Source organism: Haliotis rubra, unplaced genomic scaffold, assembly GCF_003918875.1.
Source record: "Haliotis rubra isolate DU_JTF1 unplaced genomic scaffold, ASM391887v1 Scf160, whole genome shotgun sequence".
Lineage (NCBI taxonomy): Eukaryota > Metazoa > Mollusca > Gastropoda > Lepetellida > Haliotidae > Haliotis > Haliotis rubra.
Genome location: NW_025765559.1, coordinates 1,464,673 through 1,482,814, shown reverse-complemented (window position 1 = coordinate 1,482,814; position 18,142 = coordinate 1,464,673). Strand labels below are relative to the sequence as shown.

Below are 18,142 nucleotides of genomic sequence, written 5' to 3'. Positions count from 1 at the left end.
AGAGGGAAGCATAAATGAGTTTTGAACTTTTTGTACTACAATCATTGGGTGAGACTGTACGTTTTTATGGGCATTCTGGGGGTTGTCTGTATGTTTGCAAGAAGTTCAAGGTCATCATGTAGAGAGTGAGTGAGTGAGTTAAAATTTATAGTCACATCGGCAATATTTCAGCCATATTATGACTTAATAAGTTATAAATTAACAATAAACACAGTTACATTATAAAACACCTGTCGACAAAGGACAGTAAAACAACAACATGGGCGGATCCCCCCTTTTGAAAATGACTTAAGACCACACTGAAGATTTTTTTTTTGCGTTGGCGGAGCCAGGGGGGGGGTCGAACTCCCTGAACACACACGAACTCCACACACACACACACACACACACACACACACACACACACACACACACACACACACACACACACACACACACACACACTTCAAAATTCCTGGATCCGCCCTTGAACTAGATTATCACAGGAATAAATTTAAGACTAGTAATTAAATCTATAAATGACAATACAATATAAAATCCGGCTATAGATTGCCAACAACTGAAGGTAGATCACCATACTAGGGACCATGGGGACTTATAGTACATTTGCTTCCTGCATGGACCCTAGCTGGAATTACATCATCTCTTCAGCTGTCAGCAATTTGGATACATCTAGCCATACATAAAAATTACACATATTCTACGATTAAAAAAGAGAAAGTTTAAATTTACCTTGAATGTTTTGGGACTTACGTACCCTCTCAGGAGGACAATAATTTTACGATACTTTACCCCCCTCGAGGATACAGCCACTAACAATCGCAGTTACTAATTCAAACTTCCAATCATAATTTTTTATGTATTTACACATTATTTAACAAATCTAATTCTTTGAAAAATGCAATAATTAAATGAGAACTGATACTATTAAAAAGATCCTTCATAGTTTGTGATTTAAAATAGTTATCCCTTGTGATGGAATATTCAACACAGTCAAGCAAGACATGCTTGGCCGTAATTCTTGCATCACAAGGGATGCAAAACGGAGGATCCTCACCTTTCAATAGGTATTCATGAGTATATCTTGTGTGGCCAATACGACATCGTCGCTTGATAACCTCTTCAAATCTGGACTGACAACCCAAGTGAGTGTAACCAATATAAGGTTTTATAGCATGTAATTTATTGATACCAACATGGGTCTTCTGCATCAGATCACGGACATAAGATCCGATGACAGCCTTATAATCAGAGTATGGAATAAGAAGTGGTGTCACAGATTTGTTGAGTGCTGCCCTGGCAGCAAGATCGGCCATTGTATTCCCTGAAACGCCAACTAGGCTGGGTAACCAACAGAGGACGATGTCGTATTGGCCAGTTGCAAGATCATTATATAATTCAATAATTCTATTAAAAGTGGATGTTTACATGAACTATTTTTAAATCGCCTGAAGGCAAGAAAGAGAGTCAGAAAATATTATATATTGTTTATATAAGGTGTCTATTAATACATTTAAGAGCTGTTCGTATTGGGTTTGCTTCTGCTGTGAAAATTGAACTGTCATTGGGTAATTTGGAATATATTGTTTTGGACCCAATGACCATGGCACAAGCATCATCATGGGGCCATCATCCTTGGACCCATCTGTAAATAAGCATTTATATGTATTATATTTACTTTTTAATTGATTATATTCTTGTTTATATAGTAAGTCATTAGTTTCTGATTTTTAAAATTTAGTGAGTGCTGGGGCCTAACCAATTGCCAAGGAGGAGAAGAAAGAAGACGGGAAGGAGATATATTTTCCAGCTCAATGCTGGCAGCAGAAATGAATGGCTTAATCCTGAGTACAAGGGGCGGAACAAGAGAAGATTTCTTGTTGTACAAATCCTCATAAAGAGGATTACAGATACAGTGAAATGCAGGATTAGACTCGTTAGAATATAGTTTGGTAATGTACTGTAATGATAATTATATACGTCGTTGGGTAAGAGATGGTTCATCTGCCTCGACCTAGAGACTGTCAACAGGAAATGTTCTGAATGACCTAAGACAAAGTCTCAGACCTTGGTGGTGGACAAAATCTAATAGTTTTAGGTTGCTTTTGCAGACTCCACCATATACGATGGAGCCATAATCAAGCTTCGAGCGGACAAGTGATCTATATAGGAGTAGTAGGGTAGTTTGGTCCCCTCCCCACTTTGAATTAGAAACTACTTTCAATAAATCGAGTGCCTTCAGGCATTTAATTTTTAGGGATTTGATATGCGGAAGAAAGGTTAGATGGGAGTCTAAAATCAGACTTAGGAACATGGCCTCTTTTACAACTTTGATGGGAGCGCCATTTAAAAACAGTTCTGGGTCTTTATGTGGTTTATATTTACGGCAGAAATGTATGCAATTAGTTTTTGATTTAGAAACTTTAAAGACGTTTTTCAGACACCATTTAATTATTTTGTTTAAACACAACTGTAGTTGTCGTTCAATAGTATGCATATTCTTACCACGACAAGAAATGTTAAAATCATCCACAAGAGTGATCCATCAATTGAATGATTTAAAACCTTTGATCTTAATACTAAACAATGTTACAGACAAAATACTGCCTTGTTGGACACCCTGATCCTGAATATAATGGTCAGACAGGGTTGAACCCACTCGGACTTGCCTGTCTCTTAAAAACTGTGATATAAAAAGAGGTAAACGACCCCTTAAACCAAAATCATGTAAATCCTTTAAAATGCCATGCTTCCAGGTGGTATCGTTCGCTTTCTCGAGATAAAAAAATATCGATACATCATGTTGTTTATTTACCATAGGAGTTTTAACAAAGGATTCTAAACGTACCAAATGATCAATGGTACTACGATTTTTCCTGAAACCACATTGAATATTGGTTATAAGGTAGTTGGTTTCAAGATACCAGGTTAATATATTATTTACCATTCGTTCCATGGTTTTACAGACACAACTCGTTAAAGAGATTGGTCTATAATTTGATGGATAAATATGAGTCCGGCTAGGCTTTGGAATAAGGACAACAATGGCATTACGCCACGAAGGTGGGGAATTCCCTGAAGTCCATATTGTGTCAAAAATATTTAGAAGTGTTTCCAAACATGATTCCGGTAAATGCTTCAAGAGCTGATAGTGTATATTATCAGCTCCTGTTGCTGTATCATGAGTTTGCTCAAGGGCGGTATATAGCTCATGCAATGAAAACAATTCGTTACAGTCTTCACCATTGTCTGATTAAAAGTTTATTCTTTTCTTCTCCTGTTGTTTCTGGTGTTTCTGAAATTCAGGAGGATAATTGGATGAAGATGAATGTTTGGGGAGAGTTTCGCCAAGTTAGTTGGCAATGTCGGTTTTATTAGTTATTATATTGCCACCATCCTTCAGATGGTGAACAGTCGATTTGGAACCTTTGCCCTTAATTCTTTGGATCATGTTCCACACCTATGAAATCGGTGTCCGTGAATTTATTTCAGAAACATATTTCCTCCAAGAGTGACGCTTATTCTGTTTAAATGTACGTCGAGCCTTGGCATTTAAAATTTTAACTTTATTTAAATTATGGACAGTAGGATGTCGCCGAAAATATTTTTCAGGTTTCTTCCTGCTCTTTCTGGCCTGTTTACATTCATTATCAAACCATGGCTTACGAATATGTGGAACTGCAGAGGACTTGGTTATAGTTTGGTCAGCAATGTCATTGAGTAAATCAGAAAACAACTGCATCGGATCTCAACTGTTCGCAAATACATCATATTTTAAGTGATCAGCACATAATGTCTCATATAATGACCAATCAGCCCTGGCAAAGTTCCTTCTCGATAAAGGTGGATCATCACCAGGGTTGATTATCTTGAGAATGGCAGGGAAGTAGTGATCACTCCCACATAGATCATCATGTACCATCCATTCGAATTCATTATACAAGATGGAGTCAGCAGGTGATAGATCCAGGGAAGAATATGTTCCCGTAGCTGGATGTAAATAAGTGGCTGATTCATCATTAAAAATACATAAATTATTATCGGAAATGAATTCTCAAGGATTTTACCTGTAGTGTTGGTATGGACACCTCCCCAAAGCGGGTTGTGTCTGTTAAGATACACATGGCTTAGGAAGTTTATCGTACAGATTTTGAAGATCTGTCTGACGGATATTAGAAGAGGAGGGAGGCATATACAAGCTGCACAATATCAGGGAAACGTGCAGAGTCAGGCAAACAGCAACAGTTTGAAGATCCGTATCTAGATTGACAGGGCTATGAATGACGCGGTGATGTACAAATATAGAAGCGCCTCCAGTTGCTCGATCCCCCGGAGGAGAAAAAGAATGATAAGCACTTGACCCAGGTCAGATCAGTCTGACATGCAGCTGAGGACATTGCTACAGAGCGGGTGACTGCAGCGGAATATGTCATGTTTGATGGAGTTGAAGATTGATTAATGAAAAGTTTTTTGGCTTCAAAACAGGAAAGGTTTTTTTCACATTTTATTTTCATTATCTTCGATTCCCTTTGATATATAGGGCATGACCTAGAAGAAGCAGGATGCGTCTCCTTACAGTTGACACACTTGGGATCATTCTCACAGCCTGTGCCGTCATGGTGATCTCCACAGCGATAACATACTGCAGGATTACGGCATGAGTAAGTCCCATGACCAAACTGTTGACATTTATAACACCGGAGTGGATAGGGGACATACACATCCACCCCGATGTTAAGATAGCCTGCCTTTATTGACTGTGGTTGAGATGATCTGGCAAATGTTAGGAGATAGGTGTTTGTTTTAGTTACGATGTCATCCTTTTTAATAGTGAAACGTTTCACCGCTGTAACCGCCTGATCTTCAAGCTCGGTAGCAATGTCCTCTTCAGTCATACCATACAGACAGCGAGCCCTGTCACGTATAATACCACGGTAAGAATTGAGAGTTTTGTGCACGGACACAGCAACCTCTATGTTGGCAAATGTTTTGACAGACATAAGATTTAGAGATTGCTGTCTCCGTGCGCACTCCACCAGAAGTGAACCACTACGGAGACGGGTGACATTTTTCATCTCCCCACAAATCCCATAGATAGCTTTTGACACGGCAAATGGGTTCAGTTTGATAGGCCAAAATCTAGCCCAGGAATCACCGTTTGAGTGAGTGTCAGATGGACGATCAAGTTCGTCCAGACGTCGCATTGTTTCATGTCGAGTTGAACCAGCTTGTTGGAGAGTCATGATGAAAGGAAAATTATTCGCCATCCCTGCTCCCCACCCACCATGGATTGTCAACAAGGACGGTGTTCAATAGCACCGGATATCCAAGATGCTGACACCAGGGATACAGGGATGGTATACTCCAGAGAATATGACACGAATAGCTGTATTTGTCTACTAATTCAATGCCATGACAAGGAATGTGAGACATACATCATTCGGAGGTCAACATCACTAGATTGGCCCATGAGCCACCGCCTTCTGGCATAGGACTCTAGGCAAACATACATAGTATAATAATTTCAAAGAATAACATTCATTGCCAAAAATGTACAATAATTGCTGAGGAATATTGTCCATGCACAGGGCATGGCGTGACCAGCCGATTGATAGAACCGGGCCAGTTCTACCACCCGTCTGGGTGAAGTAAGGGCCGAAGTGGTGTGTTGGGCAAAGGAACGCTATTCCTGGAACCAGTGCCCTCAACTACCAGAATCCCGTCCTCCACCGACACAGGGGCGCAACTCACGGCAAACGGGTTGGTGGACCAAATATGCCCCCGGGTCCACACTGGGGGTTGAAGAGCGCTTAGCGTACCCAGCACCCACCACGAGGAGGTGGCTCTTCGCGGGTGCCCATCATGTAGAGAAGCTTATGTGTTTGTTGTTACTGCTGCTCTTAGGTCTCCTCGATGGTTCATAATACCGTTTCAGAAGTCATCGACTGGACAATGGCGTACTTGTAGAGAGATTCTAACAAGCTTTATATAATAGTTAGTTTATACTTATTGTGAAAAAACATCACATTGCGACCTATTTCTGCATAAACAGATTTTTTAAAAGCATTGTTTTTTCACATGTAGATCTATACGGAAGACCTGCATCTACATGGAATATCCCAGAAAGGTAATTTCATCACTTCATATGTGTTCCGTATTAGAGTACTGAGCAATACATGTGTTCCGTCACAGACATTGTTGCATTGGCATACCTTCTTGTGACTAGTAACTGTGTCGAAGTTAAACAGTGCCTTAAAGAAAGACTCAGCATAAGAATCTGTTTATCCAGATATGCATTCAGATGATTGGGTTCTACTCACATGGAGGTTTACAGTCCCTGTCCTTCACGAACCTTGTACATTTACAGTTAGCCTTGTACATTGCCTTGGCTTCATAGTGAGCCCAACATTTTCCGTCTTGAACGTTCCACTCCACACTGTAACAAGATGGGTTCGCGAGACAGTAGTCAGCGCAACACACCATGTTAGTCATACGGCAGGCCACGACTTCCGAACCAGAAAAGGATTGCTTGTCAGGATGCACTGAAAGACACTGCGACGCTGAAAAGGTAACGAACAGATTGAGTACCGTCAACAACGCATGGTGAAGGACCAAGAACTAGGAAACAAACACGAGGAAGCAAGACATGCTGCTGAAAACCGTAATCAGCAATGTGCCAGATGTACCACGGAGACCGGGGATCTGGTGAGTGAGTGAGTGAGTTAAGACTTAGAGTCAAATCGGCAATATTTCAGCCATATCGTGACTAAAACAAGATATACATTGATAATCAATAAAATTATTCCTTAAAACCTGTTGACATAGGCCAGTAAATCTAGCATGTAAGTTGAACATTATACTACAATACAGGACAAGACAATATCATAACCGGGCCATAGATCACCAGCAACTAAGGTAGATCACCTTTCTAGGGACCATAGGGATTTACAGTGCTTTTGTTACCTGCATTGACCCTAGCTGAATTTATGTCATCCCCTCAGTCACTGGCGGGTGAGTTTAGCCAAAAATTAAACTGACAAATATACTACGTTTAAAAGTATGGTGTCCATAATAAAGATGTTGAACTTATATACCCTTTTAGGGGAACAATTATTTTATGTTACTTCAGCCCTGGTCGAGGACATGTCCACTAGCAATCTAAATTATTTATAAAGCACTAGCAAATATCAAAATTTATGAATGAGTGCAATTTCGTTTAAAAAATGATAATTAAATGACAACTCAAATCATTAAATAGATCCTTCACAGTTGATTGAAAAATCAATACAGTCATGCAAGACATGCTTGGCCGTGTTTCACAAGGGATACAAAATGTAGGATCCTCACCTTTTAATACTAGATATTCATATGTATATCGCGTATGGCCAATACGACATCGTCTTGACAACCCAAGTGTGCTTAACCGATAGTTGGTTTTATTTATGCCTACTTGGGTGTCGCACTTCGTTTGCATTAGATCTCGGATGTAACTTTTAATTACAGGTTTATAGTCACTGTAATTTATCAGAAGTGGTGTCACATCACAAGGGATACACAACGGAGAATCCTCACCTTTTACGAAGTATGAATTCGTGAGTGTATCGCGTATGGCCAATGCGACATCGTCGCATAATGACCTCTTCAAATCTGGACTGACAACCCAAATAGGTGTAACCAAGTGTTAGTTTTATGTGATGTAACTAATTTATACCTACACGGGTATTTTGCATTATAGCACGGATTTAAGATTTAATGGCAGCTTTGTAATCGGAGTATGGGATCAGAAGCGGTGTCATAGATTTGTTGAGTGCTGCTTTTGCAGGAGAATCGGCCATTGTGTTGCCCGAAATTTCAACATGGCTCGGTAACCAACAGAGGGACGATGTTGTATTGGCCAACAGAAAGCTCGCTGTGTAATTCAAGAATTTCGATTAAAGGTGGATGTTTAGTTGACATGTTATTAATGGCCTGCATGCAAAATATTATGTATTGTTCATATTTATACTGTTTATTGATAGATAAAATGGCGTTTGCTTCAGCTGTAAAAATGAAACTATTGTGTGGTAATATTGAAGAAATTGTTCTGGATCAAATGACAGTGACATTACCAATTGCACCACCATCCTTAGATCCATCCGTGGAGATAGTTAAGCGTGTCTTAATTGATTGTATTTTTGTTGGTAGAAAACTTAGGAAATCTGAAACTAGCCAACTTTTGTGATTGTGAGATCCACCTGTGGTCTCACCAATTGCCAAGAAGGACAAGAAAGCAGTCGGGAAGGAGATATGTTTTCAAGTTCGATGTTAGTGGCAGAAATGAAAGGTTTAATTCGTATTCCATAAAAGAATATTTATTTTATCATACCTACACGGGTATTTTGCATAAAAGAATATTTATTTTATCATAAGATCCTAATACACAGTTACATGCTGGGTTAGGTTTATTGGAATATATTTTCACCAACTCTCACTTTGAATTGACCTTCAACAAGTTTAGGCATTTAGCTTTCAGGTACTTCATGTGCGGAAGGAAAGTCAAATGCGAGAAAAAAAATAAGTCCCAAGAACATGGCCTCCTTTACAACTTTAAGGTGTGTCACTTAGATATAGTTCTGGTTCCTTTTGCGGCGTATATTTTCTGCAGAAATTACACTTTAAATTTTCTTTATTTAGCACAATTTAAACCCTACGGAAATACTTAAAACCTTTAAAAGACTATCTATTTTAATCCTAAATAATGTGGCAGACAAAACACTGCCTTGTGGAACAGCCTTACCCTGATAATAATGGTCAGACTGGGTTGACACTCAGATTGTAAATTGCATGTCTATTAAAAAATTGTGGTATAAATAGGGGTAAACGGCCTCTCAAACCAAACGTAATTCCTTTAAAATACCATGCTTCCAAGTAGTATCGTATGCTTGGTCAAAGTGAAAGAAAACTGATACTATACTGAAAGCCATTAAAAACGCAATTTGACGTTCATACTTTCTTTATTCACACAAATGTCAGAATATATAAATGTAACTAGCAGATATGTTTTAAGTGAACATATGTGGATAATTTCATCTGAAAATGTCCAATCAACAACATCAGTGATGCACCAACGACATCAAACAAAGGAAGGGTCACTGGCAGTCAATATAGTGTGTGTCCACCGTGCGCTCCAAGACATGCTCGCAGTCTCCGGGGCATTAAAAGACACAAATGTCTCAGGAACAGCTGTGGGATGGTCTGCCAGTGATGTTGAAGGGCCTGTGTCAGATCAGCAACTGTTCTGGCACAAGTTGATTTCGAACTCGCCTTCCAAGTTCATCCCACAGATGCTCGATTGGGTTCATGTCTGGGGACAATGAAGGCCAGTCCATCACACGAACATTCTCATTATTCAATAAGACCCTTGTTACCCTGGCTGCATGGGGACGTGCAGTATCATGTTGAAACACAAAATTAATACGACCGCCATGTTGATCCATCATTGTGAGTACAGCCGGAAGAAGGATATTGTCCACATAATGTTGAGCATTCAGATTGCCGTTAACCACTACCATCTGGGATCGGAAGTAGGCACTGATAGCACACCAGATCATAAAACCACCCCTCCAAAACGATCATGTTCAATGACAAAGTTTGGCGCAAGTCTTTCTCCTCGACGTCGATAAATCCGTTGACGTCCATCTGCAGTTAAACCTGAATTCATAAAAAATGACATCTCGCCATGGCCTGTTGCCAAGATTGGCCCCATTAGGTTCCCCTCGCTCTCTGACAAGTCTGTGGCGATGCAATAAGGTTGGACCAGGGTACGGACGACGACACCGGATGTTGAAGGCAGCAAGGCATCTTCGCACCGTTTGGGCGTTGACATGACGTTGCCTTGTCCCAATTGTCCTCCTTGCCGTAATAGCAGCTTTTTTAACCGATTTTTTTCAAGTGTGAAACTCGGATATTGCGGTCCTGTCGAGCTGTCGTCACAGGTAGTGCACCAGATCGCGGACGAGGAGCAACACTTCCGGTGGCCCGAAAACGTTGTTGTCTGAGTCGACCAACAGTGGATGGACGCACATCAAAGTGCCTTGCAATCATCACATCTGAAACACCTTAACTGACCATAACGATAGCCTGATTCCTTTCGTCTTGTGTCAAGCGTGGCATTTTCTCAAAGGGATTGAGTTTCACAATTCCTTGTGCTCTTAAAGGGCCTTGGTACAGGTAATGCACGTGCACAACGTGTTCATGAATGTGGTTGTGTTTACGAGAAATGTCAAAGGTTCAGTTTTAAGCATCGAAGTTCATTCGAGAGGAGTGAGTGACTTAAAGTTTAAAGTCACTTTGGCCATGTTTCAGCCATATCGTGACGTTATTGGGATGTTATTATTCCATATCTTACTAGTTTATTCAATATGCTTTTTGATAAAGGTATATTCCTAGCTCAGTGGTCAATGGGTATAATAGTTCCTGTTCATAAAAAGGGTGATGTCAATAAGGTGTCCAATTACAGAGGGATTACAGTTCTCAGTGTCTTTAGTAAACTATATGTGTCAGTTATTAATAATAGGCTCAGGTTTTGGACTGATGCTTATTGCAAGATCTCCGAGTCGCAGGCAGGGTTCAGAGCTGGTTACTCGACTATAGACAACATTTTCATTTTACAAACTATTATTAACAGAATTCTATCTAAGAAAGCGAAATAATATGCTTTTTTTGTAGATTTTTCAAAAGCGTTTGATTTGGTGAATAGGGCAAAATTATGGTCTGTATTAAATGAGAAGGGCGTGTCTACCAAAATGTTGAATTGTGTCCGATCCATCTATGATTGTGTCAAATCTTGCGTTAAATCAAATAATATGTTTTCCGAAATGTTCCAGTGTAATATTGGAGTGCTTCAAGGGTGTGTCTTAAGCCCCTTTCTATTTTTATTTTCTATTTTTATAGATGAATTGGCTAGTGAAATTGAGTCATCTTGTTATCCTGGTATACAGATGCATCCAGAACTAACACAAGTATTTCTCTTGTTGTTCGCTGACGATGTAGTACTCCTCTCCGATACTATCTGTGGCCTACAAAAGCGTATCAATGTTTTGGAAAAGTATTGTATCGAGTATGACCTTTCCGTTAATCTAGATAAATCCAAAATTGTTGTCTTTAGAAATGGAGGTAAGCTCTCTAAATATGAAAAGTGGTATTTGAGTGGCATGAGAATAGATTGTGTCCCAGGGTATAAGTATTTGGGTGTTCTTCTTTCTCAAAGCTCGTCGTGGCATAAACATTTTGATAACTCCATTCTACAATCTAAAAAGGCCCTCTATAGTTTTCTATGACATTTTCTTCAGGATTTTTGATTCAAAAGTGTTACAAATCCTACTCTATGGGGCTGAAGTCTGGGGGTTGGATTGTGATATTAGTTCACCAATCGAGAAAGTTCAAACTCTGGCTTGTAAATATCTGCTTTGTGTCAAAATATCAACCCCTAATCACATCGTTCGGGGTGAGTGTGGCAGATACCCTGTCTATGTTTATGCTTACAAACGTTGTATTAAATATTGGTATAAAATGTTGAATATGCCAGTATCTCGTCTACCCAGAAAGTGCTATAACTTATTATTGTTAGATGCTAGCCATGGTAAAACAAATTGGGTATCAAAGCTTAAGTTATTACTTTACAATATGGCATTTGGATATATATGGGAAAGACAGTATATTAGTAGCTTAAATTCCTTCCTGTCTGAATTTATGATCAGGGCTCAGCATATATCCCATCAAGAATGGCATAACTCGTTATCATCAAGTTCTAAAACTTATTCATATTCTCTTTTCAAGTGTAATCTATCTATGGAACCATATCTAAGTGTCATTAACGTTTGTAAATTTCGCATTGCACTCGCACAGTTTCGCTGTGGTTCCCATCAATTAAATATTGAGACAGGTAGATAAACAAATAAGCCCAGACATCACAGGTTATGTAACATGTGCGACAATGGATAATATATAGAAAACGAGTATCATTTCCTTTTAGTGTGTACTGCATACAGTTCTTTGCGCACTATATATATTCCTGTCAAGTTTTACACATACCCTTCTTTGTCAAATTACAATATATTAATGACCTCCAACAATACCTTTGTCATCAGAAATTTAGCAATGTTTGTTTATTATGCTGTAAAGCACCGCCAATCATATATGGCTGCAAACATTTAATATTTGCATTATGGGCCGATGGCCTACATGCACTCTGCGAATAAAGAAAATTGAAAATTGAATTGACTAAAACAAGTTATAGATTAACAATAATTACAGAGAGATCATTCGAGAGGAATGTTCGGGGACTCGAACTCGAAATGGGTCAGAATAACATTCTTTTATCCCTAAATCCTCTGTATCGCAGGAAATAAATCTTCAATAGAACTTTTGTAATTAGTTCCAGGACAACAAATACCAATTGCGTTTTTAATGGCTTTCAGTATATATGTTGATTACTTACTATAGCATTGTAACAAAGGATCCCAGACGTACTAAATGATTAATAGTACTTCGATTTGTACGGACACCACATTGAACATTTGTAATAAGCCTATTGGTTTCAAGATACCATATCATTCTATTATTTACCATTCGTTTCACGGTTTTACACACACATGTAGTTAACGATATTGGTCTGAAGCTACAAGGATTCCGGGCAGGCTTTGGTAAAGAGACTGCAATGGCATTATGCCAGGGAGGTGGAAAGTTCCCCTTAGTTTATATTGATCATATATATCTAGAAGTGTTTCCAGACATGATTCAGGCAAAACGCTAAAGGATTTGTAGTTTCAGATTTCTTAAGTTTTGTTAATGTCAGATCCACCTGGGGTCTCACCAACTGCCAAGGAGGAGAAGAAATCAGGCGGGAAGGAGATATGTTTTCAAGTTCGATATTAGCGGCAAAAATGAAAGGTGTAATTCGTATTCCAAGAGGTAGAGTAAGAGAGTGTGTGAGTGAGTTTAGTTTTACGCCGTTTTTAGCAATATCCCAGCAATATCACGGCGGGGAACACCAGAAATGGGCTTCACACATTGTGCCCATCCAACCCGGGTCTTTGGCGTGACGAGCGAACGCCTTAAACTACTAGGCGACCCCACCGCCTCGTAGAGTGAGAGAAGAAATTTTGTTATATAGATCCCCTTAAAGGAGATTAATACGGAAACGTAGTAGGGCCACGGTGAAAAACATTTTTGTCTTACTATCTCCTACGTAGGACTTAGCATCTCCTACGTAGGACTTAATATCTCCTACGTAGGATTTAATATCTCCTACGTAGGACATAGTATATCCTACGTAGTACTTAATATCTCCTACGCAGGACTTAGTATCTCCTACGTAGGACTTAGTATCTCCTACGTAGGACTTAGCATCTCCTACGTAGGACTTAGTATGTCCTACGCAGGACTTAGCATCTCCTACGTAGGACTTACTATCTCCTGTAGGAGATGATCGATATACGTTTATATACATTAATCTGAAATGGTCGACTTAAATCCCCAGACACGCACACAATCTCCTGTTTCACTGTTTCAGTCACTGTTAGAGTCTACAGTCATTCGTTTCATTCACTATTAGAGTCTACAGTTATGTGTTTCATTTACTATTAGAGTCTAATGTTTCCTTCACTATTAGAGTCATGTGTTCAACTAATTGTTGCACATTACTGTGTTGGACTGACTGTTATACTTTACTGCCTTGCGTTCAGTTTGCTCTACTATTACGCGTTGGAGTTAGTTCACTGTTATATGTTGCACTTTGTTACACTTTACTATTATGCGCTGGATATTTCAGAGGTCGTTGCACATGAATCATAAACTGCGTGTACAGCCGTGTCTTAGACTATCGGTGGCAATTAAACATAACCATACCCAAACCTCCATAACCGCAATTAGAACAGGGTCCACGTCACCCTAACGTAATATACACACAATAACACTGTATAGTAACACTGCGTTAGTGTCATGAATATTCACTGACTCACATTTCTACTATCTAACGTCCTGCATAGCCAAACTTTTCTCAACTTAATAACCATACTTCATAATCCGAACCTTAGAAAGGATATATTAAGTCCTACGTAGGAGATACTAAGTCCTACGTAGGAGATAGTATGTCTTACGTAGGAGATATTAAGTACTACGTAGGAGATATAAAGTATTATTACCCACGTGGTCAACGTATGGGTAGTTGCACGATACTAATCTCGTACGTCACACGAGTGTCGTATCGCGTTGACCTATGTCGTAACGACTTGACCTGAGATTCTAACGGTTTGATTGGATAACCGATGACCTCTCAGTTAGGTCACGTTGTGACGGAACTACTTGTTCATTCATAACAAACACGTGAATTCATTCATTCTACAACTTAGATGCATTGTGGGAATGTAAACATTGCGAACGTTGCCGTGTCGCTGTTTAAACTTGTGAGTTTAATTGTGAGTCGAACTGAGACATTATATCCGTCGAAAAACATAAACGCAATGTTTCCACCAGTGATGTTAGCCGAGTGAAGCAGTTGCAAACCAAGAAACGGAGTGTTGCGGGAGTAGTTTACTGAAGGAGGCTGTACGAGAGGCGATGACAACTGACATGCATCGTGACGTCGGTTACCAAGGGGACAGACGAGAATGGCGTAGTGACGTCAATACAGTGTGACGTCATGCAAAAGTGTACGTCAGAACAAAATTCTTCCGCAACCTCTTTATGAAACCGGTTTCGATTTGAAACCACAACAATACCAAAACTACGCTATTTTGTCAATTTAATGCATGTAAGACGTGGGTAATAAATAAAATACCACACTCGGTCTCATTACATACGAATTATAAGAAACTCGTGACCTTCCTATGGTTTCTGACCTCGCTTTCGCTCGGTCAGATACCATAGGAAGGACACTCGTTTCGTATATTTCGTATGTATTGAGACCTCGTGTAGTATTCTCTATCTACGTAGGAGATATTAAGTACTAGATAGGAGATAGTAACACAAAAAAAAGAAATTCACCGTGGCCCTACTACGCTTCCGTAGATTAAAACACACAGTTGTATGCCGATTTTTATTTATTGCAATATAGTGCAGTAATATATTGCAAAGGGAGTTAAATGCGGCGGTATTTAAGAGAAGGTTCATCTGCTTCAACGTAAAGACTATCTATAGGGAAAGTCTTAGACCTTGATGGTTTATAGAATCAAGAAATTTAAGGTGCTCTTACCGAGTCCACCATATATGATGGAGACATAATCGAGTTTTGAACGGATCGGAGATCCCCTCCCCACTTCCAGTTGGAAACAACTTTCAAATATATATCGTGCCTTCAGGCATTTATTTTTCAAGTATTTTATGTGAGGTCGAAAGGTCAAATGTTGATGGGAAATTAGACCTATGAACTTTGGCTCTTTGCAATTTCAATAGGTGTAAAATTAATTCCGGGTCCTTGTGTGGTTTATATTTTCGGCAAAAGTGGATACAATTTGTTTTTGATTTTAAACATTTGAATCTGTTTTCTAAACATCATTTAGTAATTTTATTCAAGCACACTTGCAGTTGCCTATCAATAGTATACATGTTTTTGTAACGATTTGTATTAAAATATTAAAATCATCCACAAATAATGACCTATCAAGAACGCACGCGGACTTCAAATTGCCCGTAAGCGTTTAATGTTCTTCGCACCGCCGGCGATGCCTTGGATACCCTTAGATACTGCAGAAGAGTTCCAACTCTAACGGTGTCATATCTTGATCCTCAATGACAAGGAAACATGCCATATTACATTTCCAGACGAAACTGAGTAGTCAAGCGACATTCCACGATTGCATTGTGGGAATGTAAACATTGCGAACGTTACCGTGTCGCTGAAAACTTGCGAGTCGAATTGAGACATTTAAAACGTCAGAAAACATAAACGTAATGTTTCCACCAGTGATGTTAGGTGAGTGAAGCAACTGCAAACCAAGAAACGGGATGCAACGCAGTAGTTTACTGTAGGAGGCTGTACGAGGCGATGACAACTGACATGCATCGTGACGTCGCTGACATTGTGACGTAATGTAAAATGGTTCGATTACGAGGGGGGCACACTAGAATGGCGCAGTGCCGGGATAACGTCATTCAATTGTTACGTCATCAAAAAACTATACCTTTATTGTCTTTCAGTGGCATTTAGAAGTTGTACATTGATGTCCAAGATATTTTTATGGATTAAACTTCTTTTTTAATTTCTCTCACAACGTTTCGAGACCATTCCAGGTCCCTTCATCAGGTGAACTGGCAGTACTGGCAGTTAGGACTATGACGTCGTCACTATGACGTCATAACTGAGTAATGACGTCACAATGCAAGTGACATCACAGTACACTAGGGAGAGTACTGTACAAGTGAGTTTGAAGAGTTAATTACATAATGATGAAATTCATGCTAATACACAACAACTGCTAATAACACAAAGGTTCCTTGATAGCAGGCTTTCCAAAAAGAATAGTAGACTCGTTTTTTCTTGTATCTAAAGTTCATCAAAAGGGACCTCTGAGGTCAGTTTCATGAAAAGTATCTGAACTATCCGCAAAATATACATCATAATACTGACAGTGTAATCGGAAGGATTGGGCGATTGTGTTTACTCTTGTTCAACCGACCTTCACCTCAAAGAAATTGCCTAATATGTACAACAATGTTGACGTATGACATCACTACCGCTGACCTATTTCTTACAAAATGGCGGCTTTGCTGACAAGGATACACAGGATTTTGCGAGGACCCTTCCATTGATTCAGGGATCGTTTGTACATAAATATGACATGTAAGTAATCAGAATGATTCTGACTAACTGTGTATTGTTATATGTTTCTATCGTTTTCACTGTAAGTAAGAGAAGAAGCCAGAAATGCTGATAATTACAGTTGTCGTTCTGCGTGATTTTGCGTCAGTCATGGCGTCACGCTGCACGGAAACTTTGACAATTTCTTATGAATTATCAAATCATTGCATTGTATCAATTTATAATTTCCTATTTCTTACTACGATACTCTTTGCATGCATATTCCAAAGGTATTGAGCCATTGCAAGCAATAAATAGACGGATGAATACTGGAAAATTTCAGAAAATGCTACGCAGTGTAAAATCGGAATTTGTCTTTGTTTACATTTCGAACCAGCGCAGTCTTTCGAGCACAGCGTTCGTTTTCACACCCAATATGTTTCGTCTCATTTTATCTAGACAGTTGGTATTGGTGACACAGGCCAGTTGCAATTTGATTCTAAAATGTATGGGGAATTCAGTGATGCATTTTTCGAAGCTGAATATGAAATATACGTGATATAATAGGCGTCTCAATACCGGCCTTCGCGAAACGTGATTTTGTAAACACTATCCAATATGGCGGAAAGCGCTCTACGGCGTTCGTGTAAGTGCATTTTCGAAAACATCCCAACCGATTCTAGATTCATCGGCAACGTTTCAGAATTATAATTAGCGATTTCATGTAAAACTGATATCAGTGATCATGAATAGGTTAGTTTTGAAATTCAGTACTCCCAGGAATTATCCGATTTTCACATTTCAAAACATACAGCAAATAACGCTGTGAATCGCGATTTCATACTGTGTCAAAAATGTTGCCATTTTCGATGAAGCCTATTTTGAAAGGTCATTTTCAGCACTTGAGCTTTGTCTAAAATAATAGTGGATGGTATCAAGAAACAGGAAATTTCCCGCAGAATTCGAAACTGTGAAGTGTATTTGTGTGCGTGGGATATTTTAATTTTTATTCGACTTGAAATTGAGGGTTGAAGGGGGAAGGACATATATGTCCCTGTGGCATCCAGGGGGTTAATCCATAAAAATATCTTGTATACCTTTATTGTCTGATAATGTTTGTTTTTTTCGATTGTTCTAACCGCTAGGCATCTTAGAATTCATCATCATCCGAGCTCGCCACCAACCACGGAGTATAACAAGGACAATGCCAAAACAAGCGGGGCCCATGAATTATACTTTGAAATTCATACCAATACACACTGTCAAGTTTAGTTGTCTCGTACGACGAATATAGGGTACAGGAACATTGTATACATAATCAAAGACAAATAATACATACAATATGGGATTATTTGATAGCATTTC

General features: G+C 39.2%; 1 long non-coding RNA gene across 1 annotated transcript; it reads left to right on the top strand.

The window, feature by feature from the left end:
* The first annotated feature begins 11,317 nt into the window (after positions 1 to 11,317).
* On the top strand, positions 11,318 to 13,825 carry LOC124271442. Its single transcript, XR_006897038.1, has 3 exons — positions 11,318 to 11,572; positions 13,750 to 13,752; positions 13,813 to 13,825. It is a non-coding gene; the product is annotated as an uncharacterized LOC124271442 (long non-coding RNA).
* The last annotated feature ends 4,317 nt before the right edge of the window (positions 13,826 to 18,142 follow it).